Source organism: Aquila chrysaetos, chromosome 26, assembly GCF_900496995.4.
Source record: "Aquila chrysaetos chrysaetos chromosome 26, bAquChr1.4, whole genome shotgun sequence".
Taxonomy (NCBI): domain Eukaryota; kingdom Metazoa; phylum Chordata; class Aves; order Accipitriformes; family Accipitridae; genus Aquila; species Aquila chrysaetos.
This window is the reverse complement of record NC_044029.1, coordinates 15498141-15510809: the sequence shown is the minus strand read 5'-3', so window position 1 is coordinate 15510809 and position 12669 is coordinate 15498141. Positions and strand designations below refer to the sequence as shown.

The following is a 12669-nucleotide window of genomic DNA, read 5'->3' as shown; positions in this document are numbered from 1 at the left end:
GGCATTTCTTATGTGCTTGTGCTCTTAAATCCTTTCAGAAATGTTGTGTTAGATGACAGAGTAAACTTCAATTTAAGCTCACAACCCCACTCTCTCTCTGTGTTGCAGTATCCTATGCTATAAATGTATTGAGGGCATTCGGGAAAGCTTCTGTCACACATGGGCAAAAGATTTGCAGGATGGCCACAACGGGCCACATTGCCAAGTTGTCTTCTGGTCCAGAGGAATCCTTTCAGCAGATCGACATCTCAGACTGATCATAGGGAAAACCTTGTGGACACAATACAGAACATGTGGAATGGAGAAACCCAGAAGAAATATTAGATTACTGTGACAGGACAGGAGAAAGAGATAAAGTTTTCATTACTTGAAATCTACCAGCCAGTTTCTTGCACCCCTTTTGGCTATCAATATAAATCTGAAAATTCCTGCTCTGCTCAAAAGAGCTGCTGGTTAATATGTATGCAGTTTTCATATAGGACTTTTTCCTTAGCATTGCTGAGTATCTTTGATTCTCATGTTAATACTTCATCAGCCAGTAGGAGAGGAGCCAGCACCATTTTACACTTGGTCCACAGGTTCCGGTGTGAGTAAAGAGTACTCATCATCTCCTACCATTGCACCCAGTAATTATCTTTGGGGTAATTAGCATATGTATCCTGGAGATCTCCATCAAGACTCTTCTTTCTATTGTGGACTGTAACTATTAGGTTGGATCTCTGGCTGCCATGAACTGGCGTAGCACCCTTAATTAATATCTTTTCCTCTCCCTCAGAGCTGGGAGGAAGCCTTAGGAATAGATGTTGTTAAGGGATATTCAAGGCAGCTGTGAGCTGAAGATTTGAGTGTCTTAAAATCTGATTATGCATTCCTTGTGCACTCAGAGCTCTGTAAGTTTTAGCTTGGTCATAAATATGAGATCAGACCCTCGACTTGTTTAAATGAAGGAATATGTGTTGCATAGAATGCAGGTATCATTAAACTGCTAAACTTTGCACTGACAGAAGCATTTTTTTAGAGACTGAACAAACGATTTTCAGACCTTAAAACCTCACAGCCAATATCTATGATGCAAAAGTGCTTGCTCTGCCATCCTTCCCATTTTAATCAGTATAATTATAATGGATTACTTTGTATCATTTAAACAAGTTCACATATCGTCATCTTGCAACTAAAATACCAGTGGCACTTCGTGGATCTATCACAGCTTGAGAACAGCTGAGGTTATTATTATTATTCCTCTTTCTCTGTTTGTTGTAGCTATGGCTTGTTTCGTTTTTGCTGCTGAAACATGACTACAGCCTACTGTGGCAGCGGACCCACGCGCAACCTGGGGAGCAGGCGGTGGGAACAGGGAAGTCATGTCCCCGCTTCCTTTCAGTGATAAAAGCCTCGGGATAAAATGTCTGTAAAGCTGAGTGCTTCTGAATGAGCTGTTCAGAGGAGTGGAAGCAGGCTGGGATTGAAGTCTAGCTATTTATCTCTTCCCACAGCAGATTTGTGAGTGTTCGCTCTGGAAAGAGGAGAGGCTTCAGAAGCCGTCAATGTTCACAAACCACACTGTTAGAGCAGAAGTGTTAACGCCTTTCCGTGGCAATGCGTCGTCTTTGTAAAAAGTACAGCAACTTCTGCCTACAGATAAACGCTCACAACATGCATCTCTCAACTCGTGGGGAATCTATTAGTAATAACAATGGGGTTTCTGTACCTCGTAACATTTCTCTAGATTAAAGTAAGGTATGAATTTTAATTATAATGACAATTCCAGGACAACTACTTTTGCAGGCACACGTAATCCACTACAGTTATTTTGGTTAAATTCCTCTCTGCAAATAAGTACCACTAGTAATAGCTAGCATGTTGTTACAATCCTCTTATGATATTTCTCATCATATACATTCATACACAATAGTAATTATTATTATTACATAGCCCTATATAATAATTAAATATGTTATAGGTATGTGTAAGTATATGTAGTATGTCATTAAAATAATGTGTGTTGCATAAATAAATGGCAAATATTAGTGTATATGTATGTGCTTTGATACATATCTGCACAAGGCAGTGATGGATACTTTGACACAGGGTATGATATTTAGAGTCACATATGAATAAAAATTTGAGAAATAAAAAAAAGGGAGCTATGTTAGTTCAAACTAAATTCCCTGGAGACAAAACAAGAGAGAAGATCTAAACAAAAGCAGTGTATAAAATGTAGCCTAGACATAGATTCTGATGGCAAGTCAGTGCTATAGATACTCTATCAATATCCAAACTGTTAGTGATAAAGTATTTTTGAGGACAGATTAACATAAAACTACCCAAAAAGGAAAAAAAAGTAATCAACAATCAAACTATATTTTCTTTTCTTTCTCTCACAGAATGACTTTGATTTTTACTGTATTCAGATAGATCCTAACATCCAGGAGCAGCCACCAGGCCACTTGTTATTCATGGGGAAATAAAACAGAACTTGTCTTTCAGTAAATGAAACAGGAACATCTGATATTGCCAGTGTAACATCAGCACCTTCTATTTCATTTGGATGCAATTAATCTGGAAGTATGGTATGGTCCCAGGAAACCAATCTTTCCCTAGTTTTACGCAGTAGAAATAGATATCATTTACTGGAATAGTGGCCTCACTTATGTGGGACAGAGCTTCCAGTTGGAGTTTCCAAGCACCTCAACACTTCTGCTTTGCCAGGCTTCCTGTAGGGTATATCCCCATTTTCTGTGCTGGCAGTTACAGGAGCGATGAACTCCACGTGGAGTGACACAGGGTGCACAGCCTCTGCACTTGAGCAGGGAGAAAACTGCAGGACATCTATATGAAGATTTGGGTGGCATATGCAGGAGGACAAAATGGTGGGTCTGTAAAAAGGAGCAAACACACACTGAAGATGTGAAGCTGAGAAGCAAAGAGGTTCATCTTCAAAACACCCCTTGTCAGCAACACACGGAGAGGACAACCGCAAGCTCTCCTGCTCCAGTGGAGTTACTGGCCAGTTTTGAATCTGTGTGGTGGCCCTGTAGAAGCTCCTCATTCCCTAGATCTGCCCTCTGTCACGACTGCAAACACGAGGATGGCGGCTTGTTTCAAAAAGCTGCTTAATCGGGGAGTGAAGATACCTACTGGGATGCTCTGTTGAGTGCTGCATCTTCTCTGTGCCACCCTCATCTGCTAGCCAACACCCAGGCATAAATAAATGTCCTTTACTGTCTCTGCATGAGATATTCAAACACAAAAAAAGGTAGGTAGCCCCCTAACCTATAAAACCACTGTGAATATATTGACATTTAACTATTGTGATTTAATCAAGATTTGCAAGTACGTTAGAATGAGTAAGTGATACACTCAGTGTCAATTCAAACAAGAGGATGACACAGCACTGAGTTGATACTAGCCAAAGATATTTCCTGATGATCTGAAAACCACACCTATCTACTGCTGATGCATGGGGCAAATAATTTCTGTAGGCTCAAACAATTAGAGATAGCCTTCTGAATGATGTTTATCTAACGCTGCTTTCTTCACAGTAAAGACTGTTAATGCAGCAGTTGAGCAACTCCAGGAAGGCACAGTTATCCTGAGATAATCAGGAGCCTGAGGGCTCAGAGGCAGTCATCTGTGTTCTCTGCCCCAATTTCATCGGTATATTAAATTAAAAAAAAAAAATCTGTATGTTAATACATCATGAAGGTCAAACATTTCATTGCAAAGAAGTGTGGAAATCCAAAAATAGGATTCCCAGAGCAATCCTAACAGTATGTTTACATGTATATAGCTACGGTGCATTTTCCCAAATATTATTACTGCTGTCACTCAAAACCTATTAGAAATTATTAGGAAACTGATGTCTCAAAAATTGCGTGTTTCTTTATTTGCCTCCATGTATATGTTTATGAAGTGTGTGGGTAGGCAAATAACCAATTAGTTCAATTTCACTTTGGACATGTATTTAATATTCTTTGATGAATTTTGTAATTTCTTTATATATTATGTGATTGCATATACAGGAGGGCAGAATTAAGGTTGATCTGTCCATCTTACAAATTCCATGTAACTACATGGAATCTATTTTATGTGGCACTGGTACCAAACCACAGGACACTGGGTATATGATACGTTTTTAACTGTCCTTCAGGGAAATGACAGTTTCCATATAGGTTCAGCTGGCAAGCTTCTCGCCACTGATATACTCTGAAAGAAAATGGGCTTGAGACTTATTAGTGGTGTTTAGGATTCCTAATTATGGGCCAAGCCGCCTTGGAAATATACTAACAAACCTGAAATGAGCTGTAAAGAGCTGACAGGCATCTATATGACAGAATGGTTCATGACTCTGTTGTGAATAGCTAGCTTATTACGGAGCATTTAAAAAATACGTCTCCAGAGTGTGACTTGGACAAGTACATGCACAGCCTTTCAACATGGGTGTCATGAATGTATGTACGTGGCAAGGAGTCATGACTGACTGTCCTCCCTACACTGCAATCTGACAGAGCCATCTAATCACACTCTGGCTAGATGAGCAGAAATCCTGGGTATGGAAAATGCTGAGAATTACTGGCCCAGTGAATTGATGACACTCGGTATTCTCTGTACATTAAATAATGTGGGCAGCTCTGTTCACTTTCTAGAGTCCATGTGCCCGTATACTGCAATCCCCACACATGCTGCCTTCACAAACAGCCTAAACCATGCACAGAATGTTCCTGGGAACTAAAATACGACGTTATGCCTGGAACAGAGCAGATACAGGGAGAGCAGGACATGGGCCAACCTGGGAAAGTCTGAAGCGCCTCAGAACTTCTTCTATAAAAGGAAGGATTCCCTCCTGAGGGCTTTTCCTCCATTACTGAATGCCCAAAGACAGACAAAAAAACTCACTTCAACGATAAAAAGCTATTCGCAAGAACTGGCTATAAAATTACTGTTATCTCCAAGGCACTGCTCTTTCTCTGAATCCACTGTTATATACCAAAACTGTTAAATAACATTGTGCTAATCTAAGAGTCTAAGAGCGTTTTCAGGAAAAAAAGCTGCAGTCCTCTCTTTTTATATCATCGAAGGAGCATAAAGAAATAAAGTAAGAGTAAATGCTAATCTCTGAGCATAGATTTCAGTATCGTAGTGGAAGAAAGGAAATCTAAAGACTATCCTGAAGTTGATTATATCACACAACCCCACCCCAGAACTAACTTGCAATCTTTAAACTGCTGTGTTAAAGCAAAAGGGAGACAAGAGAAAAGATAAAGATTAGAAGAAGGAAGGAGGAGGAAAGTTGCTGTTTTATAAAATAATGGAATGATATATAATAAAGCTTAGACAAAATTATATGAGTTAGAGAAAGATGGCATGAAATCCATTACTGCAAACCATTGTGTCCTCACTGTAGTCTGAAACTCCCATAATTTTTTCATTTTTTAAGGAAAAGGAAGAATGGAAGGAAAAGGAAAAATGTAGAAAACAACAAGAGTTAGGAAAAGCAGGGAGCAAAACTAACAACTCAAGTGACAATATAATTAAAAAAAAATAGAATTTTTATTTTATGTTACATAATTAAAATCATAGCCCTGTGTCTTCTTTCACTTGAACCGAATTTGGAAATGCCACATGGCACACAGAACAGGCTGCACAAATGGCATAGCCAGTGGAGTATCACCTTAGCACGTGAAACACAGCACCAGGGCAACAGGAGTATCACCTTCACGCAAGGAAACGCAACACCAGGGCAACAGCTTCCATTCCGTCCCTATCTTTGGTAGTGATTCACAGGGATCCTCTTCACTCAGCCTCCTCTGAATGTTACAATACTGTCTAGAGCTCAAATTAGAATAAATTTTTTGCTGCTCGAGGTTGTAATAGAAGATTCTGTGTAGTGCAGAGGTAGTTAAAAGGCTTGGGACCTTGAAGCAATTCTGAATTTGTAAGAAAGGTTTGGAGAGGACAGCATTTTCATTTCAAATGCGTATTTTTATTGATAAAAATTGAATATAACAACACAGACATCTCACGGGAATAGGATATTATGAAATCTTCAATTTGAAGTTCAGCAGAACTGCATAGTAGTTAAATGAAAGGATTCATAAAATAAATCTATTACACAAATAATCTATTCAGAACCTCAGGCCAGTTAAAGAACAAGAAGGGATTTGACCCCTGAGTCCTTCTGAAAGTGACAGCAGAAAGGGGCAAATATGTTGTAGGCCTACTAGCTGATAAACCACCCCGAAAGACAGGCTAAAATGAACCAAGCAAGCTGCAAAGAGTATGGCGAGAGGGAGCGAGAGGACGCAGAGCGGGACATCAGCATGTCTGCACAGCTCCGATGCCACCGATGATCATAGCACTCATCTGACATGAAAAAGCATCAAAACTTTTCCAGATCAGACTGTGAGCCATGGCCTGTGGCAGATGTAGCAACCTACTTGGAGATGGTTTGAATACATGCACTCATCCAAAATCAGCATAATTGTCAACATTTTCCTCTTTTTACCTTGGTTATTTGGGGGATACTGTTTCACTAAAATACCGCCTCCCAACTAAAATATACAGTTGAATTAGTGCTAAACACTGTAATGAAATGGTTGTTTGAGGGGTTTGCCATTTACTGACTCATTAAGAAAGAAGTAAAACAAAGAAATTTTTATCAGCTAAAAAACCCACAATGCATTTGTTTTGCAAAAAAGATTAATGAAAAGGAGAAAAAAAAATCCTGCTTTTTGGCTAGCTTTAAAAGGCAAGGAACATGTGTATTCCTTGGTGTAGACTTTAACAATCCTCATTAAGACCTCTCTCCTGATTGTAGTTTCAGCAACAGCTTCCATAGCCAGAGGAAAGATATGGCAGAACAAGGCCGTGTCTACAAAGAAAGCTAAGGAGAAAACGATCTCACAAATTTAGGAAATAAATTCTCCTTTCTGTGCTGTACATTTTGTTCTTCTAACCAAACTGAGTACCAAAACTAAGGAACTGTTAATGTAACTAATGATTTCCCTGTGAATGCTTTTGGCCCATTGTGTTAAGGCTTGATTCTGAAGTGGACAGAAACGAAAGGAAGCAAAAAAAATCATATCTATAGCTATATTTCAGTGTAAATTGCTATGTTAATTGGGATATAATTCTGCTGCTGGGGGAAGCAGGACAAAAAACACAGAGTATTTTTAGACCTGTCATCGTTAAATATACTTGCTCCTGTCTTAATATTGACATAAACCAGAAGTGAATATATATTTTAAATGCAAGTATTGCTAAACGTTGCACATTCCTCAAGGGCTGAATTTAAGTCCTGCTATAAAGCTTATTAAAATCAACAGTAGCTTTTCCTCTGTCTCCAGCAGAGTCTGAATCTGGATATAAATGAGTATTCTAAAAAAGAGTAACAATGCAAAATCAAAAACCAAAGAACAAAAGAAAGGTACAATAGTTAAAATGTTGGTACTGACATTCAGTTATAATTATAAACACTCTTTTCCCAAGTCAAAATTCTGTACTTTCATGTTCTGGTAAAGCAGAGTCAAAAGTACTCACTTCCCATATACTTGACTGGGACTACCACTAAGGTCCCAGTACTATCTTTGCTCTGGCTATTCTATTCTGCTCAACGCATTATTCTAAAGTATCTGGTAACAGAGTGAAGAAGGACATTCTCAGGAAGAGCACAGAATTATAAATGGGGGAAACTAAGCATCAGTTTAGAACTTTATACTGCCGTGTTATCTAAACTGTGAATGTATCAGTCATCATCATCACTTAACTGCCATTGTACCCAGTCCTTTCATGGAAGACTTTGAAGAACTATCCAGGTATCACAGGAGCTGGTGATTCAGAAGGTAGTAATCTTCTTTGTGCATCATGTGCTGCTAAAAGTGTTCTCCTGAAAAAGCAGGGAAGTAAAACTTCTGAAGCTTTGAAATTGTTAAAACACGTGTGACTCTTTTTTTGAGAGAGAAGTGTTCACCCATATCCTGGACAGATTCTGCTCCAGGTAATGACATTCCCTCTCTAGTTCCAATTGGATACATTATTCTTCATTTACTCTTTTAAAACACTTAACGTTGCTGTGTTGCTGTGACAATCTTGCTCCTTATCTGATCAGCTGGTTGTCCAATGCAATTTGAAAGATCTTTTCAACACAGGATAAAATAAAGTCGGCTTTTCCTTTTACCAAATTAATCCTTATTTTTAAGAGTTTAAATTCCAGAGCTCAGGGCACTTTCTTGAATCTCTCTGCAATTCAGAGTACTGTGCTTTCACAACAGCCGTGTTGTGAAACAGCTATTCCTTGCTTTATCTGACGTAACTGCAGTGATATAAAAGTAGTCTCTCACAGACAGGAGAAAATAGATTAAAAAATGAGACCCCTGTAAATAAATGCTGACATTTACAATTTAAATTGCAGTAGGTCCATTGCCTGTTCTTCCCCAGCTTAGAAAAACAAAGGTAAATCTTGCTCCTCAAAGCAGTTATCACAAGCTAGGGAGGGAGACAAAACACAAGAAAAAGGGAGTGCTGTATTATAGGAACAAATAGTAGGATTTGGGCCAACAGCAGGGAAAAGGGTCAGCTCAGTAAGACATACTGGCAGGTAAATTGGAAGAGTCATGGAACATCCCTAAGCGATAGGAAAAAGCATTAATTCAAGATAGTTTGGAGGAGGAAGAGGAGCAGAGGATTTTCCTCAACAATGAGGTAGACATATGGAAAGTGAAAAAGGCTTGGGGAAAAAAAATCTTGGGAGTTCAAGTTTCAGCTGAGCTTGTGATTAAAGCCCTGTTTAAACAACTTTGATTAGTAAATGGCAATACATCAAGAAGATGCAATGAAGAGAGGTTAAGATGCAGAACTGTATAATGGAAGCTATGTCAAAAGTGAAGATGATAAACTAGTTATCAGTGTAAAAATCTCAGGCTGAAGCTGTATCAACAGATATGAAGACACAGAGAAATTGCATCGAGTTTGCACGGGAAGACACGTCTCTGAAATGTCTCAAGGAACTATTCAGGCAGGCAGGTATTCCCACTCTACGTGACTAAATCTTCTGAGTATGGAGAAATATCAAACGAAAATCATGTTGAAGGATAAAAAATGCTGACGATACCTCACACATCTATGTCTCAGAAATAAGAGACATTTTTCTTTAGCGTTGGAGATGATGTCTCCTTATTGCTCTCATGATCCAAAGCACATTCTGATCTAGTAAACACCCTCTTGCTGGAACAACCGAGTCTCCGAGCTAAGAATCAATGTCTTTCAGTCCACTCACCAGAAAAGACAAGAACTTTGCTTCCTCTCTGAAAGCAAAGCAACCTCCTAGATTAACCGAATGACATTTCTTTTCCCTTCAGGACAAATTTCTAGAAAAGTTCACAGCTAGTTGGCATGCAGCCAGCACAACATTCCCTGGCACCACATGCCCATTAAACTTCAGAGTTTGCTGGCACAAGCCAGCTCTGCATTCTGTCCCAGAGATGGCTGTATTTCAGCAGTAATGAAACTGCAATACACATAGAGCCACATTCTTCGCTCCAACACCCGTGCAGCCCCAGTGAAAACAATGCAGGCAAAGTTAGAAAAATTATATGGAGGTGACCAAAGGCCACCCTGTCAAGCTTTTATGAAAGCATCATTTAAAAAAATATTCCTTTGTTTTCCCCAAATAACCTACCAACTCCCCCTTTACCCCCACTAATTCCACAGAGCTTTTTAACAAGATGTGTCACTGTTTTCTTCCTCTTCTTCCATCAGAGGGGATCTTCCACGTTCCCTTGTAGCTGTTCCTCACAACAGACATGACATTATCAGACAGCTCACCCTGTCAGTGATGAGCAGGCTGAATTAGCTCCAGCTAAGCACTGGTCATTGAAATAAGAGGGTTTTGAAGTACAGGCAGGCAACTGGTACATTGGGAGACAGAAGTTACAGCCCAAAGGACAATTGGTACGGTGCTTCGGAAAGGTCTATTTGTCAGTGAGGTTTATGGGCACAAGCAGGTCTCTGCTGTTTTTTCGTTCGGTGAGCAGGCGGCTAGCTATTTGACCTCCTTCTTTTAAAAACTCCAGGTTGATGCTGGGCGCAGGCAGACCCTCTAAGGAAAGCTGATACGTCTGTGTTGTTTCTATTCAACACAACAGCACTTTGGCCCTATCTCCCCCATTTCTTCCATATTCCCGGTTCTCTGGGGAGTTGCTCTATCATAGGAGCACCTCCGCACTGGCACAGTTGCTTGAGTAACCATCAGCGAGCAGCTCAGGCACATGTGAAAAGCTTAGCAAGCTGAGCAGAACAAGCCCCGTGGAGTACCAGGTGAGTATGCTTAACAAGCGCACCAATTTCTATTCACCAGTCACACTGATATGAGTAAAGCTGGTTTACGAATTGCGCTGAGGATTAGCTAGATGATTCATAGGAAAATCCAAACTTAAGGGCCCGATTTACATTCAAAGTATGTGGCTGAGAGAGTTGGGAAAAGGGAACACTCCGTCTCTTGCTCAGAATGGATCCTAATTGCCTATTTCTTCTAGTTACAGTGATCAATCTCCAAGCACGTCTATATTAAGTAAACCATATGTGTATATACGTGTATATACACTTCTTCTAAAATACTTAAGAGTTTCAGATTACCCTGTATGAAACTCAAAACACCAAGATCTGCTCACGGGAGATTCACTCAGGCTCCCAAAGGCCCCTTTCGGTTTTCTTGTTGTATAGCAAAGAGCAGTATTTGCCCCACTGCCTATAAAACACAGGGCAATTAAAGGCACACTGTAAAATATTATTACGGTAATGGCACACATCTGTTCCCGGAACACTGCTTGTTATTTGTGATTAAGCTAGATCACTGAAGAAAGTTGTGAGGGCAGAGGATATATCTTTCTTTTTGTTCCTTGCCTCTGAATATTTCTGGGTGCTGATAATAATACCTACTGACAGAAAAGACTAAAGAAACAGAAATGTTTTTTTATCTGGTGAGTAAACACGCTATACAGCTAATAACTGCATGAGATGCTCTTATGATTTTTACTTGAGAGGCTGTATTTTATCTATTTTGCCATCTCTCATTAATGATTTTTGCCCCGCATAGGAAGCCCCACTGAGAAAGGACTGGTTTCTATGTACTTGATTTCTCACAACCTGAGCTCTCTTGCATTATCCGTCATTTACAGGGATTCATTATCAAAGTACTGCACAAGGGTTTAAGCTGTAAAACACCAAGAGATTTGTCTGGACTTTGGAAGAGATTTTATGACGTTTGGGATTTGGGAGCAACACTCTAAAAGAAAAATATTTTTTAAATGCGTCACTTTCTGGATGCCTTGAATCTAGATGAAGCTTCTCTTACCAAGGGCAGTTCATTTCACCGGTCACTCTTTGACTCCATTTGCTCTGAGCTCTAGCGTCTCCCACACATTCATTTGAAGCTGTACGGTCTCCAAACATTTATAGCAAGGAACTCTCCATCATGCAACTTGGGGAAATGTAATCTCTCTCTATTTTTTATCCCTTTTCTATCTCTGTGCTACAAACAGAAAGCCTGTGCTTCCTCCACACCCACTCTCCTTGCCAGAAGCCTCACTGCAACTTCCTGTCAGTTTTACACTCTGCTGTGGACTTCCTCTGGGCAAAAGTTTTATCTGAACGTACCACGTTAACTATTTGCTTACTAAGTGTTTCCTAGTAACGTAAATGCTCATTTATTTTTAACCTTTATCAGTTAAACCCTTTGTAACTGGAAAATATTGGTGACACTAGGGAAAAAAGCGCCTTATGTTACTTAGGACTGAAATAAGCGAAAGGCTGAGATATACCATAATTATTTGCAGGCAATGGGCATCCTGCTTTTACAGCAGGGCTAATGACAGGCTGTTCACATCCAAAGGCGTAATAATCCACGTAAAAAGAGTAGCATGTTGCATTTCTAAAACACCCTTCACCAGTGGATCTCTGACCCCTTTTAGACTGCCCTGGCATTTACGTTTCCAGCTCTTGATGTTCTAAATTAACTTAAAACCAACCGTCATGTCCTTTTGACCTGTCTTTGAGCTATAACTAACCCAGGGCTCCTACTCGGGGCTTGCAAGAACTTGGGGAGAGAGGGACCGCGTTACCCCGACGAGAACTTGGAGAGAAAGGGATGTCGGTTATCCCGATGGACACGCTGCTGTGGAGCACGAGGCATCTTTGGGAACATCTAACAGGGCTGGCGACAGGGTTACACATCACGGGCCTGGTACCGCAAGGCAACCCTGGGCTCTGCACTCTGGCTTTCACACGTTTTCCCAGCCCCTCAAATAGCACATCTTGCCCGTGCTCCATCCCCCAGCCAAAATCTCCCAAGCCCAAAGCGGGACCGTGTGGACGAAGGGCCACGCGTCCCGTGGGCCGCCTCTCCCTCCCTCCCTCGGCTGCCACCACAGGCGACGGCGGCGGCGGGCCGGGGGGCAGGCCGCAGAGCCGCAGGGCGGGCGGCCCGGCCCTCCCCAGCGGGGTTTCCAGTCAGGGCAGCGCTCGGCCATCCCTTCCTACCCACCACCAGCCGCTCCGCGCCGGGGGCTGTGTGTCAGTGCCGCCCCTCACCGCCCAGCCGGCCGCACCGACATGGGGCCCGACGGGGCGACAGAGAGAGCGAGAGAGCGCGGGGCTGGGGGGGGGGAGGGAGGG

General features: G+C 41.1%; 2 long non-coding RNA genes across 3 annotated transcripts in view; one reads left to right on the top strand and one right to left on the bottom strand.

Moving 5' to 3' along the window:
- LOC115336098 overlaps positions 1 to 1246 on the top strand; it is a 25911-nt gene extending 24665 nt beyond the window's left edge. The window contains exon 5 of the long non-coding RNA XR_005931482.1: positions 109 to 1246. This is a non-coding gene — a long non-coding RNA (uncharacterized LOC115336098). The remainder of the gene's footprint in view (positions 1 to 108) is intronic.
- Positions 1 to 12669, bottom strand: part of LOC121232642 — a 20458-nt gene extending 7789 nt beyond the window's left edge. For both annotated transcript variants that reach the window (XR_005931480.1, XR_005931481.1), the window contains exons 1-2: positions 9110 to 12669; positions 5672 to 7885 (exon numbers count right to left, since the gene is read on the bottom strand). This is a non-coding gene — a long non-coding RNA (uncharacterized LOC121232642). The remainder of the gene's footprint in view (positions 1 to 5671; positions 7886 to 9109) is intronic.